We start from the raw sequence: 24,542 nt of genomic DNA, 5'->3' as shown, positions 1-24,542 counted from the left end.
AATCTCTTCACACATTCAATTTCATCTGAAACGTGTCCAACCATTCCACCAACATGGCCCTGTTGCTTTTAAGTTCCACACTATCCTCCACACAGTTCACAATATTTCCAAGTTTCAAATTATCCTCAAATTTTTAAATTATATCCTACACACCAAGCTCTGACTCATGAATATGTATGAGGAAGATCAGAGATCCTGTGACGTAAAGCATTTAATATCTTAGGCTTGCATCTTGTCTGCATGCACAAATCCTCTTTTTTATTCCCAGTCAGCCACATTCCTCCTTCTAAAGCCATTACTATTTTGCAGACTATAGGAGACTGTTGGAATCTTTTCCATGTGACTTGCCAAACTCTTCCCATTATCCTCTTTGTGCTTCATTCACCTTTTCGCTTTCCCATCTGAACAACTTATATTCAGCCAGGTTTCTCTCAATATGCCGGGGTATTGCCACATGGGAATTGAGCTTTGGAAACAGTGGAAATGAGAAGAAGAAACTCTTGCTACGATGTAATTCATCGGACCCAGGCAGCAACATCTCAAAATAGACCTGAGCATCATGTAAAACATACTCAAGGAATTTGAGAATATAAAATAAGAACGCCGTGATTAGATTACCTAAAGTATAGCAACAGGCCCTTTGTCCCGACAAATCCATGCTGACCCTCCAAAGGGTAACCCACCCAGACCCATTCCCCTACCTTTACTGCTGACTGATGCACCTAACACTACGGGCAATTTAGCATGGCCAATTCACCTGACCTTCACATCTTTGGACTGTGGGAGGAAACCGGAGCACCCGGAGGAAACCCACACAGACATGGGGAGAATGTGCAAACTCCACACAGACAGTCGCCCGAGGCAGGGATCAAACCCGGGTCACTGGCGCTGTGAGACAGCAGTGCTAACCACTGAGCCATTGTACCACCCCAGTGAGGTAAGAGAGTGCTGAGTCAGTTTGTTTAACACAAGATAAAAATCATCATAGTCCAGCTCTGCCCTTAGAGACAACTGATGGTGCTTTAGCCTGGAGGCCACCACTCCCCAGGTGAGGGGAGAGTTTGAGAAGGAGAGACCTTCATCGTCACCTCAGCCAGTGTGGGAATGCCGTGGGTTTCAATATAAATTATAATGCAGCTGTTCAGTCAACTGAGCTAACCAACCCCCTTCTATTTCAGGTAGATATCACTTGGAGTTGCTCCACACAATGCAAGATCAACAGCTGAACGAGGTGGGCAGTAAAAATTAATCGGAAGCAGGACACTGCCCACATTCAAAACAGAATCTGTTGTGGTGAAGAGAATGATGATAGAGTTGGTATTTAAAATAAGCTCACAAAATAACAGGTTGCATTTACATAGCACTTATAATACAGTAAAATATGCCAAGCCACTTTATCAGAATGCTATCAAACAAAGTTTTAAAACAAAAGGAGATTTTAAGACTGGTCACATGATGCTTAGTTGAAGAGGGGGGTTAGCAAGTTTTGAGAAGATTTGTATTGGAGGGTTGTGGGGGGAAAGGGTTGTTATAGGAATGCCTTAAATGGAGAGAGACATAAAGAGGCAGACTCATTTAAAGAGGGAATTTCAAAGCTTTGAGGATCAATGGTGGATCAATTAATGACAGAAAAGTGCAAGATGGCATCTGAGGAGCAGGAAAATCGACATTTCGGGCATAAACCCTTCATCAGAAATGAGGCTTATGGCCTGGGACTGAGAGATAAATGGGAGGGGGTGGGGTTGGAGGGAAGGTAGCTGAGAAAGCGATAGGTGGATGAAGGTGAGGGAGAAGGTGATAGGTCAGAGGAAGGAGTGATGGACAGGTCTTGAAGGTGGTGCCGAGTTGGGATTGGGATAATGTGGGGGAGGGGAAATGAGGAAGATGTTGAAATCCACATTTATCCCGTGTAGTTGCAGGGTTCCAAGGTGGAATATGAGGTGGTCTTCCTCCAGGTGTCGGGTGGTAATGGTTTGGAGGTGGAGGAGGCCCAGGACCTGCATGTCCTTGATGGAATGGAGGGGGAGTTGAAGTGTTCAGCCACGGGTCAGTGGGGTTGGTGGGTGCAGGTGTTCCAGAGATGTTCTCTGAACTCCCACCCTCACAACGCCCTCCACTCCTTCTGCTCCAACCCCAACCTCACCAATAAGCCCACAGGCAAGGGGGAGCAGTTGCGGATGCTGCCTGAACTGCTGTGCTTTTTCAGCACCACTGTAATCTAGAATCTGGTTTTCAGGATCTGCAGTTCTTGTTTTTACCTAGTTGCAATGAGGCACGCTGACCTTGACGCCACTGAAGCCAGATACCAATTCGCAGACACCTCCTCCTATTGTTCCCTTGATCATGACCTCACCTCCCATCACCAAACCATCATCTCCCAGACCATCCACAACTTCATGACCTCTGGGGAGCTCCCATCCACAGCCTCCAACCTCATTGTCCGTGAACTCTGCAGTGCCCGATTCTACCTCCTTCCTAAGATTCACAAACCTGATTGCCCCAGTCGATCCATTGTCTCAGCCTGTGCCTGTCCCACCAAACTCATCTCTTCCTACCTTGACTCCGTCCTGTCCCCCTTAGTCCAGGAACTCCCCACCTATGTTCGTGACACCATCCAGGCCCTTCACCTCCTCCAAGATTTTCGTTTCCCCAGCCCCCAACGCCTCATCTTCACCATAGACATCCAGTCCCTGTACACATTGATCTGCCATGACAAAGGTCTCCAAGTCCTCCATTTCTTTCTCTCATACCATCCCAACCAGTACCCTTCTACTGACACCCTCATCCGCCTGGCTGAACTGGTCCTCACCCTCAACAATGTCTCCTTCCAATCCTCCCACTTCCTCCAAACCAAAGGGGTAGCCATGGGCACCTGCAAGGGCCCCAGCTATGTCTGCCTGCTTGTCAGATACATGGAACAATCCATCTTCCACAGTTACACTGGCACTACCCTCCACCCGTTCCTCCGCTACATCAATGACTGTATCGGCACTGCCTCGTGCTCACACGAGGAGGTTGAACAGTTCATCAACTTTACCAACACCTTCCACTCCAACCTCAAATTCACCTGGACCATCTCGGCAACCTCTGTCCCCTTCCTGAATATCTCCATCGCCATCTCCGGCAACTGACTAGCTACAGACATATACTACAAGCCCACCGACGTGCACAGCCATCTGGACTACTCCACCTCACACCCTACCTCCTGTAAAAGTGCCATCTCTTCTTCCCAATTCCTCCACCTTCACCTCATCTGTTCCCAGGATAACCAATTCCACCTTGGAAAGTCCCAGATGGCCTCTTTCTTCTACGATTGCAACCTCTCTTCCCACCTGGTTGATGATGCCGTCCAGCGCATCTCCTCCACTTCATGTACCACCACCCTTGAACCCTCCCAATGCAACAAGGACAGAACCCCCTAATCCTCACTTTCCACCCCACCAACCTCCGCATACAGCGCACCATTCTCCGCCACTTCCACCACCTCCAAACAGACCCCACCACCAAAGATATATTTCCTTTCCTACCCCATCAGCGTTCAAGAGAGACCATCCCCTCCGCAACTCCTTCATCAGGTCCACGTCTCCCACCAGCCCACAGCCCACTCCTGGCACCTTTCCTTGCCACCGCAAGAATTGCAAAACCTGCACCCACACCACTCCCCTCACCTCCATCCAAGGCCCCAAAGGATCCTTCCACATCCATCAGAAATTTACCTGTACCTCTACCAATGTCATCCACTGCATCCGGTACACCTTCTTGCAAATTGTTTCAGAGAACGTCTCTGGGACACCCGCACCCACCGACCCCACCGCCCCGTGGCTAAACACTTCAACTCTCCCTCCTACTCCATCAGGGAGATGCAGGTCCTGGGCCTCCTCCACTGCTAAACTGTTACCACCTATCGCCTGGAGGAAGAACAGCTCATATTCCGCCTTGGGACCCTCCAACCACATGGGATAAATATGGATTTCAACAGCTTCCTCATTTCCCCTCCCCCACATTATCCCAGTCCCAAGCCTCCAACCCACCCCGCCCTCCTCACTTGTCCATCACTCCCTCCTCTGACCTATCATCTTCTCCCTCACCTTCATCCACCTATTGCTTTCTCAGCTACCTTCCCTCAAATCCCACCCTCCCTCCCATTTATCTCTCAGCCCCCTTGGCCCACAAGACTCATTCCTTATGCCCAAAAGATCAATTCTCCTGCTCCTCGGATGCTGCCTGAACTGCTGTGCTTTTCCAGCAACACATTCTCGACTCTGATCTACAGCATCTGCAATCCTCACTTTCTCCTCGGGAAAGTGCAAGATGCCAGGATTGGACAAGCACAAAGATCAGAGAATGTTGTGTAGCTGGAGGAGATTACAGAGATAGGGAGGAGTGAGGCTGGGGAGAAATCTGAATCTGAGAATTTTAAAATCCAGTCATTCATCAGTCAGGGGAGAGGTAATTAGGAGGGAGATGACCGCCTTGTGGTATTATCACTAGAATGATAATCCAGAGACCCAGGGAACATTCTGGGGAAATGGGTTTGAATCCCACCGTGGCAGATGCTGGAATTTGAACTTAGTATTTAAAAATCTGAATTAAGAGTTTAACGATGACCATAATGGAATGGTGGAAAAACCATTTTGTTCACTAATCCTTTAGGGAAGGGAACTGCCATCATTACCTAGTCTGGCCTACATGTGATTTCAGACTCAATGCAATGAGATTGCCTCTTAATTTGCCCTCTGGGTAACTGGGAATGGCAATAAATGCTGGCCTAGCCAGTTATGCCCTCATCCCATGACTGACAAAAGGAAAAGGAGCTAGTCTCGGTCAAAAAGCACCAGGCTGATGTGAGAATGGGAATTATTGAGAGTCAGGATATGGGCAGCAGTCATTAGGCCTCAGTACACAACAGGAAGGATTTAGTAAACAGCAAATCACCCTGTATCTATCTCCACAGCTGCTATATTTAAATAATAAACTGGTAAATAACAGGAGGAAGTGTAGTGAAGCAGGATTGAATTCTATGATCACAAAGTTCATTTGTATTAGTAAGCCCATCATACCTGTTTTATTATCTGAAAGAGCTGTCCAATTAGTCCCATTCCCTTTCTCTTTCTGTGTAGCCTTGCAATTTGCTTTTTCCCTTTGCTGTATTTATCCAATTGCCTTTGAAAACTATTACTGAAACTACTTCCAGACAGCTCAAACTAGATCAGATAATCCATCAAGTTTAAAAAAAACTCCTCACAATTCCTCTACACTTACGTGAGAAATAAGAGAATGATCAGAGAGAGGGTAGGGCCAATCAGGGATAGTGGAGGGAACTTGTGCCTGGAGTCTGAAAAGGTAGGGGGGCCCTAATTGAGTTTTTTGCTTCGGTATTCACAAGAGAGAGGGACCTTGTTGACAGTGAGAACACTGTGGACCAGGTTAATAGGCTTGAACAGACTGATATTAAGAAAGTGGATGTGCTGGAAACTCTGGGAAGCAGCAAGATAGATAGGTCCCCAGGGCCAGACCAGATATATCCAAGGTTACTTCCTCTGGTAATGATCTTTGCATCCTCACTCTTCACGGGAGTAGTATCGGATGATTGGAGGGAGGCAAATCTTGTTCCTCTGTTCAAGAAAGCGAATAGGGAAATCCCTGGGAATTATAGACCAGTCAGGCTTACATCTGTGGTGAGCAAGGTACTGGAAAGGATTCAGAGAGATCAGATTTATGACTACTTGGAAAAACATTGTTTGATTAAAGATAGTCAGCATGGCTTTGTGAGGGGCAGATCATGGCTCGCAAGTCTAATTGAGTTCTTTGAGGATGTGACGAGAGATGTTGATGAAGATCGAGCAGTAGATGTGGTGTATATGGATTTCAGTAAGGCATCTGATTAGATTCTCCATGATAGGATCATTTCAAAAGTTAGGAGGTATGGGATATAGGAAAATTTGGCTGTCTGGATGCAGAATTAGCTGGCCGAAAGAAGACAGCAAGTGGTAGTGGATGGAAAGCATTCCACCTGGAGGTCGGTGACCAGTGGTGTCCTTCAGGGATCTGTTCTTGGCCATCTGCTGTTTGTAGTTTTTATAAATGACTTGGATGAAGAAGTGGAAGGGTAGGTTGGTAAGTTTGCCGATGACACAAAGGTCAGGGTGTTGGAGATAGTGTCGAGGGCTGTTGCAGGCATTGACAGGATACGGAACTGGGCTGAGAAGTGGCAGATGGAGTTCAACCTGGATAAATGCAAAGTGATGCATTTTAGAAAGTTGAGTTTGAATGCTGAAAAAAGGATTGGAGACAGAATTCTTGGCAGTGTGGAGGAACAGGGAGATCTTAGGGTCCATGTACATAGATCCCTCAAAGTTGCCACCCACGTTGATAGGGTTGTTAAGAAGGTGTATGGAGTTTTGGCTTTCATTAACATTGGGATTGCGTTTAAGAGCTGCAAGGTTTTGCTGCAGCTCTACAAAACCCTGGTTAGGCCACACTTGGAATAGTGTGTCCAGTTCTGGTTGCCTCATTCTAGGAAGGGTGTAGATGCTTTTGAGACGGTGCAGAGGAGATCTACCAGGATGCTGCCTGTATTGGAGGGCATGTCTTATGAAGAGAGGTTGAGTGAGCTCGGGCTTTTCACACTGGAGAGAAGGAGGAAGAGAGGTGACTTGATAGAGGTGTACAAGGTAATGAGAGGCATAGATAGAGTGGATAGCCAGAGACCTTTCCCCAGGGCAAAATGGCTATCACGAGGGTCATAATTTTAAGGTGATTGGAGGAAGGTATATGGGAGATGTTAGAGGTAGGTTCTTTACACAGAGAGTGGTGGGTGCGTGGAATGCACTGCCAGTGGTGGTGGTAGAATCAGAGACATTAGGGAAATTTACACCACTGCTGGACAAGCACATGGACAGCAGTAAATTGAGGGATGTGTAGGTTAGGTTGATCTTAGATTAAGATAAATGCTCAGCACAACATTGTGCCAGTTTTGCCAGTTATCCTACAACTTTAACAACTTTGAAATCTGCATGTTCCTATCTATTCTGTGTTATTGTTAGACGGGAATATTATTGATGCGGCTAAATGCTCATTCCTAACTCAAGTATCCTGTTGTTCAGTTCTTGCCAAGTCCTTCAAGTGGTTGAAATTTCAGCCAGTAGCATCTTCATTAACTATTCAGCGAAATATCTTTTAGATGAGACTTTGAACCAAATGCCCTTTTGCTCAGTCACTTGGATGTCTGGCGTTTGATTTCAAGGAAGGGGTGTTCTCTCCAGTATCTTGGGCAATATTTATCCATTACTAAAAGATAGGTGATCTGGTCATTATTACCCTTCTGCTTGTGGGATTTTGCTGTATAGAATTAAGGACATAAGAACTAGAAGCAGGAGGAGGCAATTCAGCCCGTTGAGCCTGATCCACCTTGTAATACAATCCTGGCTGATCTCATCTCAGCCTCAACTCCTTAGTTGCCCATTCTCCGTATCTCTTCAACTTATTACTGATTAAAAATCTATCCATCTCCTCCTTAAATTTACTCAATGTTCCAGCATCCATCGCACTCTGAGTAGTGAATTCATCAGATTCATGACCCTTTAAAAGAAATAACTTTTCCTCACCTCGGTTCTAAATCTGTTACTCCTTATCCTAAAACTGTGATCTCTCATTCTAGATTGGCCCACATGAGGATACATCCTCCCCATGTCTACTTTAATACCTGGAATACCTCCATGTATTAACAAGTTTTAAGAAGATTTGTTATTTCACTGAGCCAACACACACTGCAGCATAGAGGAACTACGCAGCGGAGAGGAAAATCACCTATACCGTGTATTCAAAAAGAATGGGTACCCAATGAACACAGTCCACGGATTTCTCAGCAACAAATCCAAACATGCAGACAAAACATGTCCAGAAACCCAAGCCACTCTCCCCTACATCAAAGACATCTCAGAAATGACTGCCAGACTACTCAGACCCCTTGGCATCATGGTAGCCCACAAACCCACCAACACACTAAAACAGCAGCTAATGAATTTGAAAGACCCTATACAGACAATGAGCAAAACTAATGTCATTTACAAAATACCGTGCAAGAACTGTAACAAACACTACATTGGACAAACAAGCAGAAAACTAGCCACCAGGATACATGAACACCAACTAGCCACAAAAAGATATGACCCTCTCTCACTAGTATCCTTACATACAGATAAGGAAGGACACCACTTTGACTGGGACAACACATCCATCCTAGGACAAGCCAAACAAAGACACGCACAAGAATTCTTAGAAGCATGGCATTTCAACCGGAACTCTATCAACAAACACACCGAGTTAGACCCCATCTACTTGTGACTTCACCACAGGAAATAACATCACCACAGGAAATGACATCACCAACCCAAAGAAACCCAAACATATAAATAGAAAGCAGGAATTTTCAGCATTGCTTCGCCTGAGGCCCACTAAAGATGTTACCTAGTAAGGTAACGAAACGTCTGGAAATGAACCTTCCTCCTCAGTGGGCAAACCTACATCCAAAACCTCCATGTTTCCTATAGATGGCTAATATATTCCCTACATTAGAACAGTGACTGCACACCAAACAGTACTTCATTGGCTATAAACATCTTTGGACAGCCCAAGATTGAAACTCTATTCCCAAAAAACTGCTGAGCACTCAACCTTCCCTCCAAAACACATGTTTAGCTGATATTGTTAACAGCTGTCTATGCAGACACTGCTCCTCTCTCCTTCTTCACCACCATCACCATCTCTTGTTTCCTCAGAAGACAAGGCAGCACCTTTAACCCTCCCCGATATCCAGCACCCAGCACTGTACAATCAAAAATGGTTTCCAACTAAATAATGGGAAGGCCAAAGCCATTGTTGTTAGTCACTGTTACAAACCTAGTTCCCTTGCCCCTGAATTCATCCCTCTCATTGGCAAATGTCAGAGGCTCAGCCCGAGTGTTCACAAACTTGGTGTCACAGCTGACCACAAGATGATCTTCCAACTATACTTCCATGTCAGCACTGGGGCTGCATATTTCCAATGGGATGGCAGGCTCCCACTTCACCCATGTGTCAGCTCATTTGCCTCTGAAACCCTTAACCATGCTATTCTTAACTCTAGATCTCACTATTCCACACAGTCCTGGCTGCTCTTTAACATTCTACTCTCTGTAAACCCGAGTATTAAAATCCCATTGCCAGTGTCTTACACCAAATCCTGTGCACTCATTTAAAAAGATTCAGATCCAGTGTCACATAACTAGTCCTTTTTTTATCTAAAAGCTGTTCCTTGGCTCAAGGAGACTCTGTCCTTGTTTCTTTTCAGAGGGGTAATAAACCGGACCGGGCTCCGATCAGACTGGTTTAGTACAGAGATGAAATGGATTTTGAGAGGCCTTTTGTTTAAATGTAAACAGATGAGACTTCAGGCCACAGTGGCCATGGTTTAGAAGTGACCTGTAGAATGAAAGGTCAGCTCTCCAATAGAGCAGTTTAGTTCAGTTCAGAACTGGTTGGGAGTTCAACAGTGAGCTATGTAGAGACTCTCTCTCTGCCCTTCTAACTTCAACCTGTAAGCATCTGACCCTTTTTTGTACCGTGTTTTAAAGGGGGGGGGGGGTTTGCTGATTGGGACTGTTGTGTATATTCAAAACAGCATACTTAAGTCTAGTTTGGATAGACTGAGTTCTGTAGGGGTTCTTCATTCAGTTCTTCGTGTTTCATTGTATAATTTTGTGGATTGATTTTTGTCTGTTTTAAATCCAGTAGTCAACCTCGCTAATTTAATCTGGGTAATTTTCACTGTACACTTACAGAAACAAATCGCAAAGTTATAGTCTGGGGCTGCCAGTTTAAGAATGTTTTGAGTGGTCTGGCCTCATCCATCAGACCAGTCAAAAATTTGAAAATGACTTTAACATTTTCACTTTGATTTTCAAATTTCCTAACTGCCTCATCACCCTTGTCTCCTCATTTACTGCCCATCCCTAATTGCAGAGGACAATAAGAGGGTCACTGGGTATTGTAGAGGACAATAAGAAGATTATTGGGTATTGCAGAGGACAATAAGAGTCAACCACATTGCTGTTGGCCTGGAGTCACATGTAGGCCAGATCAGGTAAGGATGACACTTTCCTTCCCTAAAGGGCATTAGTGAACCAGATGGTTTTTATGACAATTTGCTCTTTCAACGGAGACGAAAATTGATGATTTTACATGATCATCATAACTGAGATGAGTTTTTTGAGAGTTATTAATTAAATTCAAATTCTTCCAGCTGACCAGGGCAACATCCCCAACATCAAGGCACTGACCATACTTGATCGGTTACAATGGGTTGGGCACGTCGTCCCCATGACCAACACGAGACTCCCCAAGCAGATGCTCTACTCCCAGCTCCAAAATGGCAAGTGAGCCCCAGGTGGACAGAGGAAGTGCCTCAGGGATACCCTCAAGACCTCACTGGGTGAAGTATAATATTCCCACCAACTCCTGGGAATCACTGACCGAAGACCATCCAAAGTGGAGGAGGAGCATCTGGGAAGGTGTTGAGCCCCTCGAGACCTGCCATTGGGAAAAAGTGGAAGCTGGGCAGCAGCAGCATAAAGAGCACACAGCCACACTACTGCCCCACCCACCCTTTCCTGTGACCACCACCTGTCCCCAGTGTAACAGAGCCTGTGATAGCCCCATTGGTCTGTACAGCCATCTACGGACTCACCCTGAGAGTGAAAGAGAGTCACCTTTGTCTGTGAGGGAGTGTTAATAATGACAATTTGATCTCACCCCCAGAGCATTAACCTGAGACTCTGGATGACTAGACCTGGTGAGATTGTAATAGATCTTGGCTACTCCTCTACCTCACCCATGTCTCTTTTGCATGATTGCCAGATCCCTCAATTCCCTCTGTATTGAAAAATCTACCAACCTCTATGTGGGATATATTTGTTAATGGTGGATTCAGAAACCCTACTCTCTCGTAGAGAATTCTCAAGTATCAGGCTATCTACTTGAAAAACTGTTACCTTAATGAGAAATTCTTTATCTGGAGTCTTTGATTCCATGTCCCAAGCTCTCAGACAAGGGCAATATTTTCTCAGCACCTTCTCAGGAGGAAGTAGGCTGAACACAAAGGCAGAATATGGGGAGTATAGGGTCACATAGGGAACCTCTCACAGCAACTCACAAGAAGCCCACACCATGAGCTGATTTTAACCTTCTCAAAATACATTCAGTCACACAGAGTTAAAATCAGTTCCATCAACTGGGATGGATCAAAACAGACACAACTGAAAAATCACCTTCCCAAAATCATCTGCTCAAAAACTGCATGAATCCATGTAAGATTCTGTAAATCCCTTTTTTAGATTAGAATGAGTCTCACCACTGTAGCACAGGCAAGCCTCACACAGGGCACCTCACACCTTCAATGTATTATCTGGGCTGATATGACACCAATTGTCAAAGTACACTGGAGAATGTAAGTTTAAAAAAAGTTTTGCGATTTACATATGAAAGAACTGAAACCAGCATGGTCATTCAAAAAGATGAGAGACTTAACAACCAATCCAGGTCTTTTTCAGTATATAATTTCAGTTACATCACACTGTAAACTTTTGCTATAAATTTTGTATCCTACAATCTTGTTCTCCACAACCACCTGATGAAGGAGCAGCGCTCCGAAAGCTAGTGCTTCCAAATAAACCTGTTGGATTATAACCTAGTGTTGTGTGATTTTTAACTTTGTACACCTTCCCAAAGGCAGCACTGAATCCCAATGCCTCCAAAACATTTTGCTGTTTTCAAAGGGAAAACTTTGGGGGAAGTGGGGATAACCTTCATCTCCAAATAATATCTCTTTTGGAAATTGACAATGGGTGGAACAGAGCAAGAAGGCAGTTGTTCAAAGTGGAAATTGCCAAAACCAAACAGCTGTGAGGCTCAAAGTGAGCAGAAGTTATCTTTTTAACATTGAAACATTGATCTTGCAACGTTTGGCCATTTGTCTATTTTGTGCTGGGTGAGGCTGCTAGTCTTCCAGGGTATGACTTGCTCTCTTCTACAAGCCAGTGACAGTAACAGTCCCCATCATGGCTGCCATCTGCCTTTGTCATTGGTGCTCTGCAGGCACATCCACCTCCAGCTAACCCAGAAGGAAAAGCCCTCAGAATTTACCAATGACACTTATTAATGCCGATGATACGAAGTTAGGTGGACAGGCAGGTAGTACTGAGGAAGTGGGGAGGCTACAGAAGGATCTAGACAGGTTGGGAGAGTGGTCCAGGAAATGGCTGATGGAATTTATCGTGAGCAAGTGCGAGGTCTTGCACTTTGGCAAAAAGAATAAAAGCATAGACTACTTTCTAAATGGTGAGAAAATGAATAAAGCCAAAGCACAAAGGGATCTGGGAGTGCTAGTCGAGGATTCTCTAAAGGTAAACATGCAGGTTGAGTCTGTGATTAAGAAAGCGAATGCAATGTTGTCTCTTATCTCAAGAGGGTTGGAATATAAAAGCAGAGATGTACTACTAAGACTTTATAAAGCTCTGGTTAGGCCCCATTTGGAGTACTGTGTCCAGTTTTGGTCCCCACACCTCAGGAAGGACATACTGGCACTGGAACATGTCCAGTGGAGATTCACACGGATGATCCCTGGAATGACAGGTCTAACATATGAGGAACGGCTGAGGATACTGGGATTGTATTCGTTGGAGTTTAGAAGATTAAGGGGAGACTTAATAGAGACATACAAAATAATACATGGCTTGGAAAAGGTGGATGCTAGGAAATTGTTTCCGTTAGACGAGGAGACTAGGACCCATGGACACAGCCTTAGAATTAGAGGGGGTCATTTCAGAACAGAAATGCAGAGACATTTCTTCAGCCAGAGAGTGGTGGGCCTGTGGAATTCATTGCCACGGAGTGCAGTGGAAGCCGGGACGCTAAATGTCTTCAAGGCCGAGATTGATAGATTCTTGTTGTCTAGAGGAATTAAGGGCTACGGGGAGAACGCTGGTAAGTGGAGCTGAAATGCGCATCAGCCATGATTGAATGGCGGAGTGGACTCGATGGGCCGAATGGCCTTACTTCCACTCCTATGTCTTATGGTCTTATGGTCTTAATCCAAAGTGTCAGTTATACTTCAAAACTGAGTTTCAGTAATCAATAGATTTGTCTCTAAGTGGTAAGGTTTTATAGAGCCATAGAGATGTACAGCAAGGAAACAGACCCTTCGGTCCAACCCGTCCATGCCGACCAGATATCCTAACCCAATCTAGTCCCACCTGCACGGACCCGGCCCATATCCCTCCAAACCCTTCCTATTCATATACCCATCCAAAATGCCTCTTAAATGTTGCAATTGTACCAGCCTCCACCACTTCCTCTGGCAGCTCATTCCATACACATACCACCCTCTGCGTGAAAAAGTTGCCCCTTATGTCTCTTTTATATCTTTCCCCTCTCACCCTAAACCTATACCCTCTAGTTCTGGACTCCACGAACCCAGGGAAAAGAATTTGTCTATTTGTAATATCCATGCCCCTCATAATTTTGTAAACCTCAATAAGGTCACCCCTCAGCCTCCGACGCTCCAGGGGAAACAGCCCCAGCCTGTTCAGCCTCTCCCTATCGCTCAAATCCTCCAACCCTGGCAACATCCTTGTAAATCTTTTCTGAACCCTTTCAAGTTTCACAACATCTGCCGCTTCTCAGCCCATTGGCCCATCTGGTCCAGATCCTGTTGTGATCTGAGGCAACCCTCTTCGTTGTCCACTACACCTCCAATTTTGATGTCATCTGCAAACTTACTAACTGTACCTCTTATGCTCGCATCCAAACCATTTATGTAAATGACAAAAAGTAGAGGACCCAGCACCAATCATTGTGGCACTCCACTGGTCACAGGCCTCCAGTCTGAAAAACAACCCTCCACCACCACACTCTGTCTTCTACCTTTGAGCCAGTTCTGTATTCAAATGGTTTTCTTTACTGGTTTTTCCCATCTGCTAATCCTCAGTCCTACCAACTGGTCTCACCTGTTACATTTTAAAATAGCATCACTGGAGCAACAGATTGGCAACTCTTTTTCAAATCAACTCCTTCCTTTTACCTGGTGCTGTGTCAGTAAACCCACTGGCAGTTGGTATATAGCACACCCAATAGGGAAGTCCATCAAATACTCATCACCCTGGCTGAATTTTAATCAGCAGTGCGTTTAATCCAGAGAACATGAACCCAAATCTTAGTAAATCAGTTTGAGACGTGGCAGTCAATTCTGAAAAGCTGGAAATAAAATTTAAAAGCTGGCCTTAGCAAAAGTGATCATGAATTGCTGGATTGCTGTGAACATACAGCAGAGTCACTAATGTCCCCAAGTGGAGTGGAGCAAATATGCCGTACTGCTCCGTCTGTTCCTGAACAACTGCAGCCACCTTACCAAAGGCCACTTCAGTGAATCAAGTAGGGCCCAGGCTTTCAAAAAGGAAAGTTTCACCCAGTGGATGAGCAATGAACACCAGTCTTGTCAGCACCTCTCAGACCTCAAGAGTGAATAATTAAAAATAAATCTCTCAACTTGCTTAAGGGTAAACAAGGTTTCCAGCTGGTGACTGTGACAGCTGTTCATTCAGTCAGTAACGATAGCCATTACTGGTGATTTAATCACAACTTCAATTTGAAACAGTGCAGCTGAGATTAACCTACTGTTACACTTGCCAACTGGAAACTCCATGTTCAGTCAGTTGAGAAAAGCTGACATTGGAAAGACGCTTCGAGCTAAAGTATTGCTGACAGCAACTTCATGAAGCTTATACGTTGCAAGTCCCTTTTTGTCTGGAGAAAAAGATTTGCCAGAATCAAAGATCAGCAAGGCAGCCGATGTGTGGAGCTGCAGGAGATGGGGGAGAAACTAAACGAGTGTTTAATGTGGAGCAGGACATGGAAGATATGGGTGTGAGGACGTAATCAAGTGTACCCTTGAACTCTGTGGGAAGCTAGGGAAGTGATTGTTGGGTCCCTTGCTAAGATATTTGTATCATCGGTAGTCACAGGAGAGATGCTGGAAGACTGGAGGTTGACTAACGTGGTGCTAATATTTAAGAAACTGTAGACCAGTGAGCTTGACATTGGTGGTGGGCAAGTTATAGAACATATGACAGACAGTACACATAGTACAGGCCCTTTGGCCCACGATGTTGTGCCGAGCATTTATCGCAATCTAAGATCAACCTAACCTACACTCCGCTCAATTTACTGCCGTCCATGTGCTTGTCCAGCAATTGCTTAAATCTCCCTAATGTCTCTGACTCTACCACCACTGTTGGCAATGCATTCCACACACCCACCACTCTCTGTGTAAAGAACCCTCCTCTGACATCTCCCCATACCTTCCTCCAATCACCTTAAAATTATGACTCCTTGTGACAGCCATTTCCGCCCTGGGGAAAAGGCTCTGATTATCTACTCTATTTATGCCTCCCATTACCTTGTACACCTCTATCAGGTCATCTCTCTTCCTTCTTCTCTCCAGTGTGAAAAGCCCAAGCTCACTCAACCTCTCTTCATAAGACATGCCCTCCAATACAGGCAGCATCCTGGTAAATCTCCTCTGCAGCCTCTTGAAAGCATCTACACCCTTCCTAGAATGAGGGGACCCAAACTGGACACAATATTCCAAGTGTGATCTAATCAGGATTTAATCGAGCTGCAGCAAAACCTTGCGGCTCTAACTCAATCCCCCTTTTAATGAAAGTCAAAACACTAAACACCTTCTGAACAACCCCATTAACCTGGGTGGGAACTTGAGTGGACCCCAAGATCCCGCTGTTCCTCCACACTGCCAAGAATCCTGGCTTTAATCCTGTATTCAACATTCAAATTCGACTTTCCAAAATGAATCACTTCCGCCGCCTCCGCCTCCGAGCTTACTTTTTCAATCAGGACTCTCTTCAGTGTCACTGGGTTAAAATCCTGGAATTCCCTCCCCCAGGGCATTGTGGGTCAACCTCCAGCACATGGACTGCAGTGGTTCAAGAAGGCAGCTCACCCCCACCTTCTCAAGGGGCAACTAGGGATAAGCATAAACACTGATTCAACCAGTTAAACCCACATCACAATAATAATCATAAGGTTAATAAAATAAAGATTACAATTCCATTAAACACCTGCCTTTCAGGTTTTCATAGAAACATAGGAAATAGAAGCAGGAGTAGGCTATTCTGCCCTTCAAGCCTTTTTCCCCATTCAATATGATCATGGCTGGTCATCTAACTCAATATCCATTCCTTATTTCTCCCCATACTGCTTTTGTCCCATTAGCCTGAAGAGATTTATCCAATTCTTTCTTAAAAACTTTAGACTCAACCCCTTTCTGTGGCAGAGAGTTCCACAGGCTCCCCACTCTCTGGGATCTCATTGAATGACAGAACTGGCTCAAAAGGATAAATGCCTCTTCTTGTGACAAGATCTCTTCTCAAGCCACCATGGGAGATGATGACATTGGACTGATATTAGAGGGCTAGTAATCCAGAGACCCAAGCTACTGAGTGCTCGAGGGACATAGGTTCAAGTCTCATCAAGGCAATTAGTGGAATTTAGATCCAATAAGACATCTAGAACTGAAAGCTAGTCTCAGTCACCATGACCATGACAAACTGTAAAAATGTTTGGTTCATTAATGTCCTTTCGGGAAGGATCTGGTCTGCTCTACAAGTGACTGTGCTCAGTTCCAGGGGCATTAAACATGGGCAATAAGTGCTGGTCTTGCCCACATCCCATGAAAGAGTAGAGGACGGGCACAAAATCATCTATTTCTCATCATGCATCGTACCTTGAATTACTCACACTCTGTATTCCAAAGCTGATTTGATTGAATGAATAAACAATAGCAGCATATATCATCTAATGTTATCATTGCAAGATTTTAAATTAACAATAATAAGTTCCAAATCATAGTACGAAGCACATGGTTTTACTCTCTGTTTTAATGTTTATCTATATAATAATTTATTTCAGTTTTATTTGTTAGTTTTTGTTTCACTTCATTAATCAGAAAAATTACATTCCTTTGAAAATGATAAATTGCTGTTTTAAATATAATTTATTTCTTGATGGATGTTTAAATGTTTACACAAACATTTTAAATAGAGTTATTAAAACACATCACTTAAGGAATTGATATGTCAGCTGATTATTTTATTTTTATTTAATTAAAATTCTACAACATTTTAAAATGCATTTACTCTTTATAGGCAAATTACAAATAAATAAGCAGTAGCAGTATTAAAACAAATTGGTGTGGAGGTTTGCTGGAGCTGTTGAGGACAGTTTCAAACACTTTGGCAAGGAGATAATATCACCCGACAGACTAGTCAGAAAATTATAACAACATGGGATCCATTGGCAATTGGCAAGTTAGTGGGGAGGAAAATACCAAAATAGTTAATACTGGAGAAATGGGTTAATGCATTGTGAGGAAAATAAGAAAGGTTAGAGGGAAAAATGGCAGGTTTCTGGTAAGTGTAAAAGGAGCAAATAACTGCAGATTCCCAAAGACAGGTGCATATGATGTTTAAAACAGCATGCAGGATAATTTCCTGTCCTATAGCAGGAGGCCTGTGACCATGGGTGCTGGGTTCACTGTTATTTGTCACTTATACCAACAATTTGGATGAGAATTTTGAAGGCATAGCTAATAAGTTTGCAGATGACACCAAAACTGGTGGTACACTGAATAGTGAAGAAGGTTATCTAAGATTACAAAAGGATCTCGATCAAAAGAGCCAAAGGGATAAGGAGTGGCAGATGGAGTTTAATTTGGACAAATGCAAAGTATTGCATTTTGGTAAAACAAATAAGAGCAGAACTTATACAGTTAATGGCAGGGCCCTGGGGAATATTGTTGAATAGAGAGACCTAGTGGTTTAGGTACATAGTTTCTTGAAATTTGCATCACAGATGGACAGGGCGATTAAGAAGTAATTTAGCCTTCATCACTCACACCACTGAGTACAGGAGTTAGGACATCATGTTGAGGTTGTACAGGATGTTGGTGAGGCCATGTTTGGAGTACTGTGTGCAGTTCTGGTCACCTCACTATAGAAAGAATATTACTAAATTGGAGAGAGTTCAGAAAAGATTTACCAGGAATGTTACTGAGAATGGAGCATTTGAGTTATAAGGAGAGGCTGCATTGGCCGGGATATTTTTCTCTGGACCATAGGAGGTTGCAGGGTAACGTCATTGAGGTTTATAAAATCATGAGGTTTATAAAATCATAGATAAATTAACTGGCAAACGTCTTTTCCCTAGGGTGTGTGAGGGAGCATATTTTTAAGGTGAGAGGAGAAAGATTTAAAAGGGACCAGAGGGGCAATTTTTTCACACAGAGAGTGGCTCATATGTGGAATGAACTGCCAGAGGAAGTGGTAGATGCAGGTACAGGTACAGCATTTAAAAGACATTTGGATAGGTATGGGAATGGGAAGGGTTTAGACAGATATTGGCCAATTGCAGGGAAATGAGATTAGTTTGGTTTGGGAAACTTGGTCGGCATGGATGAGTTGGATGAAAGGGTCTGTTTCTATGCTGTATGACTCTCCAAGTCAATGCCGAAGCTGTATAAGACACTAGTTATGGAGCAGCTGGATTACTGCGTATAGTTCAGGCCACCATATTACAGATAGGAAGTGATCATGCAAGAGAGGGCACCATGGGGATATTGGCAGGAATGGACAACTTGTGTTACGATTTAAGATCGGATAGGTTGAGGAGTGATATTATCCAGACGATGATGGGGTCTGAAAGGGTGGTAGAGGTGGCACTTGTAATTAGAGAAAACTTGGGTTTGCAGTGGAGGTGCCATAACTGAGAAGCCTACAGATCGAGAGCTGGGATGTGAGATGAGGCCGGACAGCTGCTTTTCTGCTTGGCACAGTTATTATACACCAGATGGCCTCCTTCTGAAGTTTTCCTCTGGACTCCTTATTGAAGGAAGGATGTGGATGTGTTGGAAGCAGTTCATCATGTGTTCATATGTATGTTCAGATTGGGAGCATTGGTACTTAAAATAATTGAATTGTTTTATGAGGGAAGATTGGACAGGCTGGGCTTGCATTAGTAGGGCTTAGAAGAGTGAAGTGTGATTAGATTGAAGTGTAAAAGATCCTGAATGTTCTTGATAAGGTGGTTGTGGAAAGGGTGTATCATCTTGTGGGTCAGTCCAGAAATAGGAGACACTGTTTCAAAATTCAGGATCACCCCCTTTAGGGCAGAGCTAAGGGTGCTTCTCTCTGTCAGATGGGTGGGCAACTTTGGAACCTCAGCCTTATAAGGCAGTGGAGGTGGAATCAGTGAATAGTTCTCAAGTGGAAGGAAATAGGGTATTTTCAGACAGGGATGAGGGGGAATATGGAATTCAAAACACAAACAGATCAGCCATGGTCTGAATGAATGGTTCAGCAGGCTTAAGGGCTGGATTACTCCAGAGTGCTATTAATTTGTGTGTTCGTATTGGGCGCATTACCAAACAAAACGTAACATCAAGCCACCAACAATATTAAGACAGGTGACCAAAAGCTTGAAGCAAAGACTTAGGTAGAGATGCTGGAGCTTAGGGATTCCAGAGCTGGGGACCCAGGCAGCTGAAGGAGAGAAACTGGGAGAAAGGGAGGGCTGCAGATGCTGGAGATCAGAGTCAAGAGTGTGATGCTGGAAAAGCACAGCAGGTCAGGCAGTATCCAAGGAGCATGAGAATTGACGTTTCAGGCAAGAGCCCTTCATTAGGAGTGAAGAACAGCTGCCCATGCTGGAGCAATTCCACTTGTAGATGTGCAAGATGCCAGTATAGGCAGGGTAGATACCTCACAAAATTGTTAGGTTAAGCAACATTTCAGAACCAGGGAGGTTTACAGAGATATCTGTAAATGCGATGGCATGGGAGTAGTTGACAAGTTAGCAAGATAACACATTGCAGTTTTAAGCTACATAAACCTTAAATTATTTTTAAGTAATTGTAGAGCAGAGTTTTCGAGGGTTAGTGATTTTATGGCACAGTTGCTGTCAAATGGAAAATTGCAATCTAGGTCTTTAGGTATTTTAAATGTTGTTAATAGCACTCTGCGCATTTTGCTATAGGTTTAGCACAGCAGTAACCTTCTGCCATTAATGTTAATTTTTTTTCATAAATGACAGAGCTGCTTATTCATAATGAACACCCTATGACATAAAATGAAACAATACTTTATTGCTCAGCATCAGCTTTTGTGATAACAAGTGCTCCATGCCTTTCTGAAATGTACAGGCGCACTGTTCTGAATGGACACTTAACCTGAAATTGTAGCATTTTGTGGAGAAAATAATTGGTGCCTGTCAATGAGCTCAAGGTAAAAAAAAATCACCTTCCAATAGAAAATGCTAAGAAATAACTGAACTGCAAGATCCCCATGTTGGAAGACATCCCACTGGCTGTAGGAACTATACTAAGGCAGATCGAAAAGGCTGCATGTTTCCTAACTGCGCACAAAACTGGAACACAGAAATGGCATGGCATGGTGACACAGAAGACACTTGACATTCAAATCATTAACAACATATCGCCTGTTTAATTTTACTTTTTTGTTGCAAACAAAAGTATCTTCTGAGAGGTGTAAAATGTAAGTCATGTAAAAGTGGACATGGCTAAGGTGTAAAGGGGATTGTAAAAGTTGTCCACCAGACAGTGCACCATATGCCCAAATCGACTGACTCACTAAAATTGACTATCAATGTCTTATAGTGGGAGATAAACATGGTCCTGTGCGGTCTCCTGGTATTTCCTCTTCAGGTTATCTAGTGGCTGCTGGATGGAGCTGAGAAATTAGATGAGGAAGGAACTAGACATGTACAGAAATAAAATAAGTATTTTCAGTCAGTGACTTTATTTGATCTGTACATTTTTGCAAGAGACATCCTGAAAATGGAAAATAAACAATATGTTTACTTCAAACTCAGGGAATGAATGGTCACAGAGTATTGTATACTGGGTTTTGCAATGTTTCCAAAATTCAATTAAGTACAAATCTCGAGTCGTCTTGATCTAATAACTAGATTAGGAAATCATGCAATGCAGAATAAATTGTGCTGCTGCTAAATGTTGCTGTGTTTAATTCACCTTCTCTTTCTCTCCATCCTTTTAATATCCCATTCTCCTGCTCACTCCACATGCCTTCCAGTGTGCCATGCAGATTAATCCTGCTCTCCTATTCAATCCTTTGCCTTTAATAATCTACTTTTCAAACAGCCATCCAATTGTTGTTTAAAGATATTCATATACTCTGCTCAGATGATGGTTTGTGATTGAAAACTGCATATTCCAACTATACTCCATGTAAAAATAAATTTACTGAGCTCTTTTTATTTCTTTCTGTAATCATCTCAAATTGTTCCCCCTAATAATCAACTCAGTGAGCAAAAAGAAAATGAATATTTCATGCATTACCTTATCATCACTTCTAGCAGATTGTCCCTTACCTTCCAGAAACAGCACCCACCTTCTCCCTTCAATCTGTGGAAAATATACTCTTAGAGTCATAGAGTCATAGAGATGTACAGCATGGAAACCAACCCTTCGGTCCAACTCGTCCATGCCGACCAGATATCCCAACCCAATCTAGTCCCATTTGCCAGCACTTGGCCCATATCCCTCCAAACCCTTCCTATTCATATACCTTTCCAGATGCCTTTTAAATGTTGCAATTGTATCAGCCTCCACCATTTCCTTTGGCAGCTCATTCCATATAAGCATCTCAATCTGCATGAAAAGGTGCGCCTTAGGTCCCATTTATACCTTTCCCCTCTCACCCTAAACCTATGCCCTCTAGTTCTGGACTCGCCATACTCTACCTGCGACTCGACTTTCAAGGAGCTATGAATCTGCACTCCAAGGTATCTTTGTTCCATTAAGCATATAAGTCCTCTTTTTGGACTTCATCACTTTACCCCTGGCCCCACCACTACCAAAGACCAACATGGTTTACAGACAGGAAAAAGGAAATAAAAGGGATTTGTCTAAGAAACAACAGTGAGTATACTTCAAAATATCAATTGTCAGAAACATTTTAGCACAATTTGAGGATGAAAAAGTCACTTTCTAACTGTAAGTCCTTTGTTCTTTTCTTCACTGTATGAATATCTGGACTTTTCCAGCTCAGTAAAGTTGACCATGAATTAAACAATAGGATAAATTCCGACAAAATTTGCTCAGAAGAATAAAAAGGCAACTTTATATTTGAACGGGAGAAACTTCCAAATGCTTCAGGACAGAAGGATCTGGGTGTCCTTGTGCATGAATCACAGAAAGCCAGGATGCAGGTACAGCAGGCAATAAGGAAGATAAATGGCATTTTGGTATTTATTGCTAATGGAATAGAGTATAAAAGTAGGGAAGTGTTGCTGCCGGAGTACAAGGCAATAGTGAGACCACATCCAGAGTATTGCATATGATTTTGGTCATCGCATTTGAAGGTGGGATGTAAATGTATTGGCAGTTCACTAGATTGATTCCAGAAATGAGAAAGCTTGTCTTAAAGAGAGATTGAGCAGTTTAGGCCTCCACTTTCTGGAATTTAGAAGAATTAGGGGAGATCTAATTGAGGGATATAAGATGTTGAAGGGATTGACAAAGTGGTCTTAAAAAGATATTTCCTCACTGGAGCAGCCTAGAATGAGAGGTCATGGTTTTGAGGATAAGGGACAGCAGTTTCAAAATAGAGATAAGGAGAAATTACTTCTTTCAAAGGGCATGAATCTGTGGAACTCATTACTCAAGAGTGTGATGGATGCTGGGACATTGAATAAATTTGAGGAGATAGGGACCCAGGTTCAATTCCAGCCTCAGGTGACTGTGTGGAGTTTGCATATTCTCCCCGTGTCTGCGTGGGTTATCTCCGGGTGCTTCAGTTTCCTCCCACAGTCTGAAGATGTGCAGGTTGGGTGGATTGGCTGTGGGAAATGCAAGGTTATGGGGAAAGAGTGGGGAACTGGCTTTGGATAGAATGTTCTTTAAAGGGTTGGTGAAGTCTCAAAAGGCCAAATGGCCTCTTTCGCACTGTAGGGATTCCATGGTTCTCGTCTATGATAGACAGATTTTTAATTAGTTATGCATTGAAGAGTTATGAGGAGTGAGCAGGAAAGTGGAGTTGAGGTTGAGATGAGATCAGCCGTGATTGTTTTAAATGGTGGAGCAGGCTCAAGGGGCTGAATGGCCTACTTCTGTTCCTTGTTCTTTTGTGATCTTATGAAAGTCTTGTAATATATACAATCGTGATTAGATTAGATTAGATTCCCTAGAGTGTGGAAACAGGCCCAACAAGTCCACACCAACTCTCTGAAGAGCAACCCACCCAAACCTATTCCCTTACATTTACCCCTGACTAATGCACCTAACACTATGGGTAATTTAGCATGGCCAATTCATCTGACCTGCACATCTTTGGACTGTTTTGTCTGCTTTGTCCAATAGTTTGTAAGAACCATAATAGAATGTGAAAAGAGGATGTAAGTGACATTGATAAGGCCAATGCTTATTGCCCAATTTGATGTGTGGTGATCCTGGCACAGTGTGGTGGTCTCCCGATGTGGTGATCCTGGCACAGTGTGGTTGTGCTGGCACAGTGTGATGATCTCCCAGTGTGGTGGTCTTCTCCGGTAGAGGTTTCCGGCTCAGTATTCCAACAGCCCGGAATGGTGGTCTCGTCCCTGCTGCATTGTTCTTTAATCTGTTTTTCCTGAGCCCAGGAGCCAATAACTGAACTGTGATGAACTTTGTCTTAATTTTACATTTTCCTTATTATTTTATATGACTTCTGTCATCGATATAGGTGCTGTGTTGGGGTGATGTATAAAAGCTTTCACTGTATTTTCATGTAAAGGTACATGTGGCAATAAATTTCTATTCTATTTACTATTCTAAAAGATGCCCATCTGTTCTTTTCTACAAGTTATGAATTTAAGATAATGTGTTACTCACAAACTGTTAAATACAGCAAGTTGTGAATTGTAAAAAGATGTGATCTGCAGAAAACAGTGATGTAACTGAACATTAATTTCAATTGAAATGTAAGTAATGTGTGAAATAAGTTGTTTTAACACTCATCACTCTGCTATACTTCAAACTTGCATATGAAAGGCTACATTTCTCATCATTTATCCTGTGAATGTGTCAAATATAAGGAATTGTTTTCAATTTATTTATTAATTCATATTTTGTTCAGCATTAAACATTTTATTAGTACAAGGGAAAATTCTGGAAATAGTGACTGCAGTCTCGCTCCGTGTAAATATTTATCTGCAATTTCAAACACATCAGAAATGAATATTGCATTGCAAAAAAATGAAACTTGGACATCAATAGCAAGGGTGAGTAGTTGCTTAATTTTTTACATCACCTTCCTTCGTTATTATAACAGAAACGTAGCACAATTACAACAGATGGAGCAAGCACCATTGTTGAAATAACGGACAGTACAATGCGACATAATGCATTGATTATCAGTTATTAA

At 43.2% G+C, this 24,542-nt stretch overlaps 1 pseudogene; it reads left to right on the top strand.

Moving 5' to 3' along the window:
* The first annotated feature begins 2,912 nt into the window (after positions 1–2,912).
* LOC148148737 (uncharacterized) lies at positions 2,913–24,542 on the top strand (annotated as a pseudogene).

This window comes from Chiloscyllium plagiosum, unplaced genomic scaffold, assembly GCF_037043375.1.
Source record: "Chiloscyllium plagiosum isolate Xiang-an unplaced genomic scaffold, Cpla_swu_hap1 HiC_scaffold_11, whole genome shotgun sequence".
Lineage (NCBI taxonomy): Eukaryota > Metazoa > Chordata > Chondrichthyes > Orectolobiformes > Hemiscylliidae > Chiloscyllium > Chiloscyllium plagiosum.
Note: the sequence above shows the minus strand (reverse complement) of the source record. Positions and strands in the feature narration are given on the sequence as shown.